The sequence below is a fragment of the Crocodylus porosus genome, unplaced genomic scaffold, assembly GCF_001723895.1.
Source record: "Crocodylus porosus isolate Cpor-Errol unplaced genomic scaffold, CroPor_comp1, whole genome shotgun sequence".
Lineage (NCBI taxonomy): Eukaryota > Metazoa > Chordata > Crocodylia > Crocodylidae > Crocodylus > Crocodylus porosus.
This window is the reverse complement of record NW_017728947.1, coordinates 59,490,775-59,505,396: the sequence shown is the minus strand read 5'-3', so window position 1 is coordinate 59,505,396 and position 14,622 is coordinate 59,490,775. Positions and strand designations below refer to the sequence as shown.

Here is a 14,622-nt window from a genome sequence, read left to right as displayed (position 1 = left end):
CTTCTCAGCAGCACAGCAGCAGAAATGGATCTCAGAGTCATGAGCCTTCAATGTGATGAAGTGATCAACAAGGCTAACTGCACTTTGTCATGCATTAGCAGGTGCATGATGAACAGGTCCAGGGAAGTGATGCTTCCCTTCTAAGCGGTACTGGTCAGGCCACAGTTGAAGTATTGCATTCAGGTTTGGGCGCCGCACTTCAAGAGGGATGCGGAGAATCTTGAGAGGGTTCAGAGGAGGCCCACTGGTATGGTCAGAGGCCTGAAGGCAGGGCCCTACAAAGAGAGACTGAGGGACCTAGATCTCTTCAGCATTTGCAAGAGAAGGCTGAGGTGATCTTGTGTCTGTCTATAAATTCATCAGGGGAGGGCAGCAGAGAATAGGAGATGCTCCTATTCCAGGGGACTCCCTGGAGTAACTAAGAACAATGGCCACAAATTGATGGAGAGCAGATTTAGGTTTGGCATTAGAAAAAACTTCTTCACAGGAAGGGTTGCCAGAATCTGGAGTGGGCTTCCAAGGGAGATGGTGCTCTCCCCTACCCTGGGGGTCTTCAAGAGGAGACTGGACAAGCACCTTTCCTGCCAGGGCAGGGGTTCAGACTCAATCTACTGGGGTACCTTCTGACCCTAACATCTATGAATCTACCTTGGAACTTTTTTCTTGAGTAAATTATGGTTTTAATAAAACACAGGCTTCTACAGCTAACTTCAAGAAGTTATTTTTATTCATTTTTCAAAATACATGAAAACATTGGATTTTTTTATATTGAGTTTTCCCCTCCCACTTTTTTATTGGGGGAAAAAAATCTCCAAAATAAGGGGAAAACAGAAAAAGACAGTAGTTAAACACCAAAAAAAGAACATAGGGAAGAGAAAGGAGGGGAAGAAAGACAGCATGGAAGTGAAAAGGGGGTAATGTCTCTATTTTTATGTACTAGGTATTGATCAAAGTTTCTAGAAGTTAGAGCAATTATTTTCAGTTCTGTTTGAGGCTCCTCTTCTCAGAAACGTCACTTGCTCATTAACTGATAGCCTAGTCATTGCACCAGCCTTCAATCTCTGTAAACAATCTACTTTTCCATCTAAATAACACAAGGTGTTTGGCTAAAAGCACTTCTCTAGAAAGCCAAGGTCTCTGAGCTGGACAGTTTCCAACAAACTGGGATATTTCCCAAACTACAGTTCTGCAAAGTAATCTTTAAGGATACTTCCATTATCATATTAACATCCTTTCCACTTCTAACCAAAGGGATCATTATACCATCAAGCCACTATGGAACATAAGTTCTGGTGTAGGTCTGGAGACCAACATATCCAGCAGGAGCAGTCTCCTTTGACAGGCAGTCCCTGTCCTGCCGTGCACCTTAATGCATGGGCGACTAGTGCCTCCTGAGTCAGGGGGGCACTTGCCCCCCCAGCAGCCAGTCTGTGACCAGGAAGCAAACCCCCTGCAGCCAAAGGCACCTGGTGCCCCCACTCCCAAGCTTCTCCTGATGCCCCCACTCTCCAGCCAGTGCTCTCAGGGGGAGGGGAGGGCAAAAGTGCTCTCGTCTGTTCCCCCTGCCCATTACCTAAGCAGGGAACGCTGTCAGGGTGTGCACCAGCACTCTCAGGAGGTGCACATGCACCCCTGTGCATCCCCCTACACATCATCACTGCCCTCATGTATCATATTACAGTGTCATAATGAATATTACTGTACAGCCATTTCAATATATAAGTGATAGGAATTATTTGTTTGATGCACAAGCACAAATATACTTGTTTTACGTGTGTCATGCTGATTACATATACTTGTTTGTGCATCTTTCCAGTGACTAAGGACACTTACTAGTTCACAATCCAGTAGTCAGTAACAGAACAGTTTACGAACAGAACATCATAACCAATAGGAACAAAATAGAGTTTTTTGCTAGATCAGCCTTAATGGTAGGTGAAAAATAGAGTTTTTAATATTCTGAAAAGAACTTCTCCATTATCTAGCTCAATTATATGTACAAAAATATTTGTTTCTGAAATCACTAAAGACTGCCTAGCTAAGGACTAAAGCCATTGGACTGTGGTTCTCAAACTTTTTAGATTTAAGACACTACTCAGAAAATGCCAGTTTTTCATTTTCACTTTATTTTTGACTAGAGAAAAATAACAGTGCAATTCCTCGGTTGCACAGATCTTAGAAAAACCATAACAGATAAGAATGTTTTTTGACACTGTGAATTCCTATTTGAAATCTCTGGGTTTATCTCATGAATCATATTTGCACACCTAACTGTGCCAACTTTGTGTGGCACCCTTCAAAGGATCTGCCCTGACACCCTGTTTGAGAAACACTGCTATAGAATAATGTTGCAAGGTTGGAAAACTGCAGCCTCCAGGCTTGACTGTAAGTTAGTTTTTACAGGAACTCAGTCTCAGCCTTCTACTTCCAGAGAAATGTTTTTAAATTTCAATTTAAAATTTTCTGATATAAAATGGAAGAATAGTAAACTCAGTACAAACAGCAATCTGGTAAGCACATACATTTAGTAATATTCATTTCATTTCAAAGGCTAGAGGGTAGAAGTTTTTATGGCCACTTTCTAGAATAGATTCCAGATCAGGGTTGGCAAACTCATCTGGCTCCAGCAGGTAGATGAGGGTGACTGGGCTGGTTTGTGGGCTGGCTCTGGCTGTGCAGGTGGTATGCAGGCAGTACTGTGAGCATGCCCATGACCCACGAAGCTGACAGTGTGCTGCATGTGGCTCCCCACTAGACCGGTCCTGAGTACTGGATCTGAGGCCAGTCAGGATTGGTCCCCAGGCTGTCTGTGCACACTGTAGCCAGCATGCAGGGCTGTGCAGTGGGGCGCTGCATGTAGCATGTGCCCTGTCTAGGACCCAAGGCTATATTGGGTCCACAGGCCATATATTTGATACCCCTGTTCTGGATTACTTCAAGCAAATTCTTCATCACATTGTGGATGAGAATTGCTAAACATTCCTTATGCTGGATTTGCCACTAAAAATTGCAGTTTCAATATGAGATTGTTTATGCCCACAGTGCTCAACAAACACTGCAATGATGGCAATCATTTTTTGAGACTATCATATCCCTGTCTATAACCACAACTGAATGGTATGAATGATTTGGGATAGGATCTTGCTAAGCCTTCTGCACAAAGCCATTACAGCAAGTATTTTGACAAAACATGTTTGAAGTAGATCAGCCTATAGCTACCATACTCTGTGGTATCCTTACCTGGTTAGGGGATGACCACTCCCCTTAAATGTGAGGGACTGCATTTGACTCCTGGTTTCAGTATACATATTCAAGTATTTGGGAGGTAGAATTTTTAGATCTCAGAATTTTAAAAATAAGAGTTCAACTGAAGGTTTATCATTTTCATGCATTTGATTTCCAGATCCAGTTATGCTAATTCCAGGACTTCTTTCAAAGAGCTGAAGAGCTGCAGCTTCAAAAATGTGATGAAATCTTGTAAAGCAGCTAAACCTCCTAGAGCAGCTGCATGCATCATTAAATGAGACAACTGGAACTTAGAATAAAACTGCTTATGTTGTTCATTGATTGTCAATTGTGTCATATATATTTTGTTTTTCCTATCCAAAATAGCTGTGATTTTATTTTGATTAGTTTACTTGTTTCAGTCTATAAACCAACAGTTTGCTGACTCTTTCACTGGATTCCCAATAAGCCTGTACTAAGCAAAACATGGTAAATTCTGACCTCTGCTTGTGGAGCTTACTGAGTTCTTAACCTAAGTGGGTAAGGACCCAGAATTTCCCAAGACATTCCTCATCACCAGTTTTAAGTTTTGTTTCTGGTAAATATAATTTAGCACTGCATCACTTCCAGAGGCAAAAGCAGTAATATGTCTATAAATACATTTTTTGATGGCTTGCCACAAAACTACTTAAAAAGGAGCTTCAGGATAAGAGAAAAAGGATACATTAGGTCACTGTGTAGAAGCAGGAGGGCTATGTCCAACAGGGGCCAAAGACATCAGTATAGGGGTATGATATGGCATAGCAACTGTCTCAATAAGACAAAAAACTAGGTTTTCAATTAAATCATGGGTAACCCAGATGATGGCAGATGGAATTAATTATAGAAAGTATAATGCTTGGCTATATAATTACATAGCTTCTAAATGTTATGCAGACTCAGATCTGCTTTGTAATATTGAATCATATTTCAGATTTCCTACTTGATGGGGAGGTAGAGAAAGAAAAGAACTTGTTCAAAATAAGACTGAATATTTCACTGAAGCTCCTGAAGCAATAATAAAGGGAGCAGTGTTTCCTGTCATTTAGATCAGTAAAACATCATAGGAGGACATGGGAAGAATCAGCTGGGCTCTAACCTAGGAGGACACGGGGAGAATCAGCTGGGCTCTAACCTAGTTGTTACAACTCAAGAGAGAGATTCAAATCACTGTAGACAGTTCTCTAAAAATGTCAGTGTAATGTACAGCAGTGACCAAAAAGCTGATAAAATATTGGGCATCATTAAGAATGGAGAATATCAAAAACAAAATGGAGAATATCATCGTGCCACTATACAAGTCCATGGCATGCCCACATCTTGAATATTGTGTGCAGTTTTGGTCTCTGCATCTCAAAAATGATATAGTAGAATTACAAAAGGCACAGAGAAGGACAGACAAAATAATCAGGGGGATGGAGCAGTTGCCATACCAGGAAAGACTAAAAAGGCTACAACTCTTCAGTTTGGAAAGGAGAAGGCTGATGGGGGATATGATAGTGGGTTATAAAATCAGAGGGCATGGGCAAATTGAATACAGAACTGATTCACCGAGTCACAGAATACCAGAACTGGGGCACATCCACTGAAATTAATAAAACACAGGTTTAAAACTAACAAGTACTTTCTTACACAGTGCATATTTATTTTATGGAACTCACTGCCCCAGGAGGTAGGTTGTAGATGGGGGTAGGCAAAATGGCAGATCTGGCCAGTAGCCAGATTTAATTTCCCAGCAGTCCCTGCCCACATCGCTGTGGCTAGTTTCATAGTTTCATAGTAGCTAAGGTCAGGAGGGTCCTGAACAGACCACCTAGCCTGACACCCCGCCATAGGCAGGAATGAATGCTGCATTCACAAGACTCCAGACAGGTGATTGTCACAGGGAGAAACAAGGGGGAAAACCCTGAGGAGCCTGGGGAGAACCCTGGGAGCAGGAGATGTTCAGGGAAGGAAAAGAAAAAAACAAGCAGCAAACAGAAAAACTCTTATCTCTAGCTGGAACCGCGGCAAAGCCGGAAATGGTGGCTGGACCTGAGTGGTTCGTTAGCCATGTCTTTATACAGCTGCAGCCAGCTGATAACGTCAGCTGCAGGAGCTGGCCGGGGGAGATAACAGGAGCCGCGGGCAAGAAAGAAGGGGAGAGACCAGCTGGAGCACCAGAAGGGGAATCTCTCCCGGAGTCCCTGCGAAGGGGAGGAGCATGGGGGGTTTGCATCCTGCAGCACAGGAGGAGAGAGCAAGACCCTTTATGAGGAGGACGCCGCTGGCAGTGAGGCAGGAGGCGAGAGTGCTGAGCAGAGACCTGGAGACAGAAGAGAGCAGGAGAGGCTTGAGACCCAGAGTTGCCTGCATAGGGTCAGAAGAGTCAGCAGAAGCCAGAATACCAGATCAGGTGGGATCGTAGAGGGTTTGGACAGCCTCAAGGAGGTACCCCAGGCAGAGGCTGAAGGGCACAGTCAGCGGGAAGGGCAACGGAAGACGGGCACTAGCCACATAGAGCTGCCTCACCAGGAGACATGGGGGAGACGTGCCGAGGGGGGTCATCAGGGATCCAGTGAATCCTCAGGATTGATAAAGAATGAAGCGGAGGACGTGGAAGACATTAGGTTGACCCAGACCCAGCCTACGCTTGTCAAGGGTCTTAGAGGCCGCAGCCAGTTAGAGTAGGGCAGTCTGTAGGAGCAGGCAAAAAGGGGGCGGAGGCCATCCCTCAGTATCTGTTATTTCTTCAGTGGTGATATCCTTTTTGTGGTTTTTTTTTGTTACCCACCTATGGAGGGGTTGTTAGGTGAGGAGCCCAGGTACTTTACAACCATGGGCAGGGCCAGTTGGCTGTGAGGAGAAAGGGGGCCAAGTGGGCCTTTAGCCTGACTTTCCTATAGTCTATTAGGAAAAGGGTGTGAAGCCTCAACTATTGGAGGGGCTTGGCCAGAGATTGTCAGGATTCAACAAGATGGGGTGTAAGGGCAAGGTAGAGCCTCACAGAAGATCATTTTCCCGGGGTCCTATGCATTAGAGACGCCAATAGTTAAACCCCACCACTGGGAGAAGATTGAAATTGTGGCAGGTGAGATTGGGGAGAGACTATCCAGGTGAAAGACACCGACTCAGTGGAACCACAGGGACGGACAGGCGGACAACCCCAAACTTTTAGGGATGCATAGCGTGTGACGGGATGTTCGAAGCCAGGTGGGTACAGTGATCATCCAACCTCATCTTGAAGTTGCCCAAGGTAGGGGCGACGACCACTTCCCTGGGAAGTTGGTTCCAGATACTGGCCACCCTAAATATAAAATATTTCCTTCTGATCTCTAACCTAAACTATTCTCCATCAGCGTATTACCATTGTTTCTTGTCACCCCAGGTGGTGCTGGGAAGAAAAGGGCTCTTTCTATTTGCTGTTGAACTCCCCTGATGAGTTTGTAGGCAGCCACCAGGTCCCCCTCAGTCTCCTCTTGCTGAGGCTGAATAAGTTCAGGTCCCTCATAGGGCCTGTCCTGCTGCCCTTTCACTAAGTGGGTGGCCCTCCTCTGAACCCTCTCCAGGCTGGCCACATCCTTTTTAAAGTGTGGCGCCTGGTACTGGACGCAATACTCCAACTGCGGCCTGACCAAAGTCGCATAGAGGGGGAGTATCACCTCTCTGGACCGGCTTGAGATGCATCTTTGGATGCATGCCAAGGTATGGCTGGCCAGTTTCCAATCCCCTGGCACCTGGCCAGATGACCACAAATGCTCATACAGATGAGCCAAGGGCTCCACTATGACACCTGCCAACTCCCTCAATACCCTTGGGTGGAGGGCATCTGGACCTGCAGATTTAAAAATGTGTAGTCCTTCCAGAAGATCCCTAACTACATCTGTGCTGACTGAAGGCCTGACAGAGCTATCCTCAAGACTGTCCCAACCTCTGGTAGGTGGGATGTCCTGGTCCCTGTTCAAGAAAACAGAGGCAAAGAAACTGTTAAAAATATCAGCTTTCTTGTCTGGCATAGCCACAAGATTATCATTTGCGTCCTGCAGGGGCCCTACATTGCCTGGTGCCCTCTTCTTGCTCCCCATGTACTGAAAAAGGACTTTTTGTTGTTCTTAATCCTGGATGCTAGCCTGAGTTCCTGTCTCTGTCTTGGCCTTCCTACTAGCCCTCCTACACTCATGAGCTGAGGAGAAGTACTCCTCCTTGGTGATAGCTCCTCCTTTCCACTGGTTGTACACCCCCCTTTTAGTTCTCAGGCATTGCTGAGGACTAACAGGGAGGGTCCACTGGTTTCCATGGAGACTCCAGGAGTGGCAGTGCCATAACAGTGTGGGGCTAGGGTTTCTATGGAAACCAGCCCCAGCAGTGCTGGCAGGGCATGTGGCAGGGCAGGGAGCTGTCCTGGGGCCAGGGCTGGGATCTTGCAGTGGTGACAGCATGGTCCAGAGCCAGGGCAGAGCTGTGACCCACCACCTGTATGCCCCTGCCTGGGACATGTAGGTGGCTGATCGCAGCTCTGCCCCAGCTCCGGACAACATTGTCATAGCCATAAGATCCCAGCCCCAAAGCAACACCCTGCCCTTCCGCACACCCTGCCATTGTTGCTGGGGCTGGTCTCCATGGAAACGCTGGCCCCATGCTGTCATGGCTCTCCTGCTTCTGGGGTCTCCAGGGAAACTGAATATAGTGATGTGGGGAGGGGCTGCTGGGAAGTGGAGTCTGCCATGATCCTGATCTGATCCGTGGGCCAGACTTTGTCTTCCCCTGTTGTAGATACAAATAGTATAGCAAGGTCAGAAAGAGACTAGATACATTTGTGAATGATAGATCTATTAAAAGCTATTAAACAGAACAGCTGGGGATATTTTCTCTGGTGTCTCTAAACCAATGACAGTGGATGTCAGGGAAAATATTGAATAGAAGAGAGATTATAACAGTTATGGACTATCACTTCCAAATTCTATGTGTTAGGAATCTGAAGACTTAAGTGCTGAAATGCAATTCTATTGTGTCCTATTCAAGTCCATGAATCTATGGAATGTATCTATTTTTCTAGACAGACCATCATCTTACCATAAGAGTAAGTAACCCAAACAGATCAAGGAAGAGGAGGACTCCCAACTTTCTGACTGAGCTATTGTTTACAAGCAGGGTGTAATAGATTCATACTTAGATGCCTAAGTCCACTAACACCTAAAGGGTGGAATAGAATCTAGCTCCTAGTGAATTTGCACTTCATCAAGTCTCAGGGATAAAGGTTGTAGCCGTGTTGGTCTAAGAGTACAAGCAAGCAGTGTGCTAGAGGCAATATTTTTATTAGACCAACTAGACAGTTGCAAATAAAAATTCTTTATTTGCAGCTTTTGGGAATGTGCACCCTTCTTTAGGTATAGCAGAATGCAAAGATTGTAAAATGTCTCCCAGGTATAAATGAAAATTCATACTGTACAAGAGAGTTGGTGTAATTTCTCATGGTTGGAAAAGTTCACTTTATGCAAACTTTTATGCATTTTATGCATACTTGCAGAGCAACCTCAATACAACAGAAATTCCTTGCCCAGGAGACCCTTTCCATCACCAATTCTCCTGTGAAATATGAAACATCATAACAAGAAAGAAGCATAATTCAACATCCTGCTTGCCATCAGACAACTCTGAGGTAAACAGATTGCTCCAACCCTTATCTAAGCCTAATTTGCATAAAATGAACTTTTCCAACCAAAAGAAATTACACTACTTCCTGTACAATACGCATTTTCATTTCTAGCTAGGAGAAATTATATAATCTCTGCATTCTCTTATGTCTGAAGAAGTGTGTGTGTGCCCAAAACCTTGCAAATAAAGAAATTTATTTTTTTTGCAACTGTCTAGTTGGTCTAATAAAAATATTGCCTCTAGCACACTTTAGCAAGTGTGTTTTCTGGGACATGATTATTTCAGCTGTCTCTCTCCTCTCCTGCATATTATGTAATTATTGTTTAATCCTAAATCCCTAATTGTTCTGGCATCATTGATTAAAAACAGAAAAGCAAATCACACACAGGAATATTAATACCATTGGCTAGCAGTGAGCAGGATGTATAGTGTAATGCTTCTTCAGATATTTCAGCCAATCCTCTCACACAACAGCAAAGCTAAGAGGCTATGCTTTTATGCCAGTGGTGTTCATGGTTTTGGCCCTGCAGGCCAGACAAATGACATGGGGCTAGTCCACGGGCCAAATGAGGCCCATGCTGCCTCTGTCCATATGGAATTCAGTTCTGAGGGCCTAACAGCACTGGGGTGGTCAGGATTGGTCTCCAGGGCTCTGCACTGCCCTATGTGCCTCATCTAGCACTTGGGCCAAGGCCCCCAGGTCTCCCAACAAATCTGTGGGGAGCCAGGCAGGCTGGATGACACAGTTCCAGGGGCCAGATCTGGCCCATGGGCTGCCAGTTATTGTAAGGGAGAGAAGGAGCTGGCGGGCTCCACAGCTCCACGCCCACACGGAGCCCCGCTGATCAGCCACCCGCCGGTTTCAGTGGCGGGGCGGGAACTTACCTTCCCCAGGTATGTGGGGAGAGGAGGGGCTGATGCCCATGAGGCCAACATAAAAGAGAGGCCGGGGATGGCCAGAGAGGAGGACGTGGAACCCGAAGCAGGCGGCAGGGAGCCTGAAATCCGGCAGAGCTTGTGGCAGTGGATGCGAGCGGTCCTCTGGCGCGGTAGAAGCCTTTGGCAGAGAGGCCAGCCCCAGCAGGGTCCTTGGAGCCTGGGCGGATGGCCTGGGGGAGATTGACTTATTATACGGTCGGCTGGGAACGGCTGGAGCCTGCAGGAGCCAGGCGCCACATTGATTGTATTATAAGAGTGGACCAGCCCCAGGGAACCGGTAAATAGTGAACTGTTATATCGCCGGTCGGAAGTGGCTGTAACCCAGCGGGAGCTGGGTACCGCATTGACTCTAATATAAGGGGCACTCGTTGTCTGTAAGTGCCATAGCTCCAGCAATAGGGACAGAATGGCCGCAGGGAGCCCAACTGTAACTTGAGGAACCTACCAAGGTCCCTAACAGAGCTAGTCGGGAGCTAGCAAAGGGTTAGATGCCATGGCATACAGGGAACGTAGGAGGTTGGCGGCTGAAGGCTGAAGCCGTCGCTGCACGCATGGAACCCCTGGCCATAATATTTTGCATTAATCTATATGTTTTCTTTCTGGATAATCTTAGTGGCTGAGCCGGATAGGCGGCCACCACCCGGTGGAACGGGTGAGGGTGTAGGGGTGGCGGAGCCCTCAGCAACGCAGGACACGCAGACACTGAGGAGTCTTCTAACTGGACAACACGCGCCAGAACACCAGAACCAACTCTAATATCATCAAAGTCACGGCAGGCGAGGCAAGCACGTGTGAACGCCCAACACCCGGTGAGCAGACCCTGGGTGACCGGTAAGCGACCCCGCCGCGGGGAGGCGGTAGAGGATGACCACTCCTCCCCGACAGTTATAAGCATGCCTATTTTAGGCAAATAAACTGTCACCCATTGTGATTTGAGGGCTTTGAGAGTTCAAGAAATAAGATGATATTCTCTAACGTAAAAAGGATCTTTAGATTGGAGGCTAAAGATGGAAGAGGGCAAACAGAAAAATAAGAAGCTCTTAAAGGACAAGAGAAGAAAAAGAAAGTATGCATTAATCTAACTTGAAGAAAGGGGATATGATAATAAAAGAATTAGAAGAAAACTAACAACTTACACTTTTGGACAGGTGTATTCAATCAAAAGTCAGTTTTCAGTTCAAGTATTCCACCCTCATTCTGATGCACAAAATTCTCCTGACATGATTTACTGAAAGGAGCAATAGCATCATGCAATAAAAAATAAACCCAATACTCAGTAATTAATGTCATGATTGACCCCACAGTCTGAAACCCTGTATCACTCATCTTCAGTGTTTTAGTTGCCAGCCCATTGACTTATCAGAATGTTAAGCATGACCAATGTCAACTTAGACTAGAAGCAACAATATACAGGTGGGGAGCCATTAGCAAAGGATTCAGGAGAAACATGGACCAAGCCATACAAAAAACCCTTCAAACAATAAACATACATTATTAGACATATTATCAAACAAGTATAATAATTGGATCCAGTAGATATGTCAGTGATCCTATCACAAATGTTTCGAGTTAGCACAGTTCAGTACCTTCATAACAGATACATAGCTTCCCATAAAGCAGGTATGTATGTGTGTCTACAGAATGGATATAGATAGCTGAACAGATCAATATCTAGATAGACATATATACATATATAGATCAATAGATTGGTCGATTTATATACATGCTACATATATATATATATATATATATATATATATATATAGGGAGAGCGAGCGAATGATCATAGGAAAGTAGGCTGGAAGGGACCTCACAAGGTCATTAGTGCAACCCTCTGCTCAAGGCAGGATTCTCCCTGACTAAACCATGCCAGTCAAGTATTTATCCATCCTGCCCATAAAGTTTTCCAGGGATGGAGATTCCACATCTTCTCTAGGTGGCCTATTCCAATGCTTAACCACTCGTGTAGTCAGCAAGTTCTTCCTTATCTCCTAACCTAATAAATTGTATATCTCTCTCCATCCAGTGTGTGTGTGTGTGTGTGTGTGTGTGTGTGTGTGTGTGTGTGTGTGTGTGTGTGTGTGTGTGTTTGGGGCGGGGAGTTAAACTCTGACATCCTATCAACAGTGGCTTGTGATCCACCCCACAAGAAAGAAATACAACAAGCAAGCAGAAATGGACACCAAAAGGATTACAGAGATCAAGAGAATAACCAGAGGCCTACAAGAAAGAACACATACCGGCCATTCTTCCTAAAACAATGTTTTCCCCTTTGGCTCTCCCGTCAGTTTCTGTTTTGTCATTTTATCTCCTCCCCCATGTTTTCTCTCAGAAGCAGCTGCATTCTTCTAACTGAAATAGGGCATAAAAATTTTAGTCCCCATGGCTGAAGTCTGGCAAAGTTATTAACAACAGAAATTTTGATGGCACTGTCAGGTCCTTGTATAATATTTTGATTGAAAATCTGATGTGTTCTCATCATTATTTGCAAGTATGGAAAATAATATTATTTAAGTTTATTATGCATACTTGCAGATGAAGCAGAGAGACCTCTTCTGTCTGCTTTAGAAAACTAAATGAAAAAATCCCAGTGTTGCTGCAAGGATGCTACTGCCTCCACTAACTGGTACTGCTGCAGCAGTTAGTGTTGAGGGAGGCAAGAAGAGTAACTATAAGGATCTGCACCAGAGATGACAGGTGTCTTGGCTGCCAGTCTTGTGCCCACCCCTCACTGTGCTAGTGAGTGAGGCCACCCTCCTAACCATTCATTCTGCCTGCAAGAGCCATAGTATTTCCACTTTAACGTGACCAATTAATATCCTTAACAAATATTACATTCCTTCCCATTTCACTTGAATTAAAAACTGAGGAAAGAATGTTAAAGGAACTTGCCCAAAACTAAAGCAACCCACTGATGAATATGATCTAGAACTCAGGTTTCTAGCTAGGCCTGTATTATGATCATTTTTAACTGACATATATGGAAACCTAAAAGTATTTTTCAAAATGCTAAAAATGAAAGCAGATATGATCATCTTTTAATTAATTTTACAAAAAGCATGTGTAATTTGTTTCTTAATCACAAACAGTTGTGCTTTGCTGTATATGTATACTGTTATAGCTGTGACTCATTCAAACTCAGTTTGTGGGCATTCAAATCATATATTGAAAAGGGAGTTTATGCTTCTTTTTCGTTAAATCAAAGAAGGCACTATAGCCAAAGACACAAAGCCATCCTTCTGTACTTGCATCAGGGACATATCAGCAGTATTCAGCTAATCTCAAACACCAATGAAAAAATTAATTACAGTCAAAAGGAAACATCTTTTGCCTGTAGGGCACAGAGGTCTTATTTAGAAAAGCTGTACTAGTTACCAGTCAGCTGATTTGCCAACAAACTAAAAAAACATGCATATGAGAGACTGCAACAGCTTGTATAAACTTTTGTTCATGTTTCTTAAATGTCATCATTTTCTCTTTACAAAATGCATTGTAATAAAAATCTGACATCTCTAGCAGTCAAAATTATGTAAAACTGATTTGTCCCATTTGTATATTTTAGTCCTTGTGTGAGCATGACAGTTTTGTAGGATAATCAGTCTCTTATCTAATCTTTATCCAAAATGCTTGACAACAAGTCTAAGAATGCCTCTGGTTAAAGGCCAAATCTTTCATTATGGTGCAAATGGTACCAAATCCCCTGCCTGCACTTGCTAATCTTAAAATAATGGTCATAGATGAAGAGAGGATTTGAAAAAAACTTGTTAGAAAATACTTACAATGCAGAATCTTGAATGAGGTTTTTTAATGAGCAGTGTTCATTGAAGTAAGAAGCCTCATATACCTTTCACAAAAATGTAGAATAGTACCTGAATTTAGTAGTTAGACTATAGTTACCACTACATGGTACATGCTGCCCAAGGCCTGCTCAAACATTACCTCTTGTACCTGCAACTAGACTTCTGGAAGTGAGTAAACAAGAACAACATTTTATTCAGCATGTATATTTTCTTATCATTTCTTGAATGTAGCAGTGAAGTGACTTGTAGCTGTATTCAACCAACTGTACATACCCATAAGTCAAGGTTATGTGTTTCCAATTGAGTAAACAGAAATGCCACAGTTAAACTAGGCCATGTTTCAGATTCTTAACAAAAACTGAGACCAATTTGTTTCTAAACATGTAACTGACAAACTGCAATACTTGGTCAAGATATATGGTCTTTTATTTTAGCTTTTAATTGGCCTTAAGTTTGGATTTCTTCAAACACACTTGCTCTAAAGCACATTATATTATTTTTTTGAAGAAGCCTACATATGTTAGCTTTGTAATTCATATCTCTGCTAGAACTAATTTTCTGGGAATTCACTGATCAGTGCTATTTTCTTTTATTCCAGAACCAGTTTTATGAGCTCAAAGTACCAGATTATTTCCTCATGTAGTTGAGTTGAATGTATGTTCAAGTTTCTTCACAAAACTGTAAAGAAACATTTTAATTCTGCCCTTCAGAACAAAGGGCTTTTGCCTAACCATTACTTCCAACACCATATTTGGGGAGCCTTATGGAAATATTGATTCACATTAAAATGCATTTATTTAAAATAAATATTATGCTAGCAATTAAGTGTTTTAATTGCCAACATAATAGTCAGGATAACCTTTATAATGTTTAACAAAATAACTCATATTTAACAAGACAAGAAGCATGGAAATTTTGGATTTTCATTCACAATCTATTTTGCCCTTCTTTGATGCACATATCTAGACCTAGATAGGAAAAAGAC

The 14,622-nt window shown here is 43.5% G+C and overlaps 1 long non-coding RNA gene across 1 annotated transcript; it reads left to right on the top strand.

Moving 5' to 3' along the window:
- Positions 1-7,736: 7,736 nt before the first annotated feature.
- Positions 7,737-13,365, top strand: LOC109321629. Its single transcript, XR_002104116.1, has 2 exons — positions 7,737-10,646; positions 11,965-13,365. It is a non-coding gene; the product is annotated as an uncharacterized LOC109321629 (long non-coding RNA).
- Positions 13,366-14,622: the final 1,257 nt, after the last annotated feature.